Raw genomic sequence first — 291 nt, forward strand, 5'->3', positions numbered from 1 at the left:
CATGAATTCTCTCCGTAGCTACCTATCTCTCTTTCTCTCTACTTCATAATGGATTTCTACATATCTCTTTCAGATTCTCTTGACGGATCTCCTCATGGGTATGCTTACGTTCCTGTGGAGGTCGCAAAGGGACAGTGAGGGAAGGCTGTCGACCTCTACGTCTCCTTTTTGCTTCTCTTCTTAATGATATAGGAAAGATTTCTCCTTCTTCTTTCTCGTTTTGCCCATTTGTCCTGCCTTTCCTCGACAGGTACTTTCCGGGCGTCTTCCGCTTGCCTCGCGGAACTGCTG

Source organism: Cystoisospora suis (assembly GCF_002600585.1).
Source record: "Cystoisospora suis strain Wien I chromosome Unknown contig_3436, whole genome shotgun sequence".
NCBI classification, from domain to species: Eukaryota; Apicomplexa; class Conoidasida; order Eucoccidiorida; family Sarcocystidae; genus Cystoisospora; species Cystoisospora suis.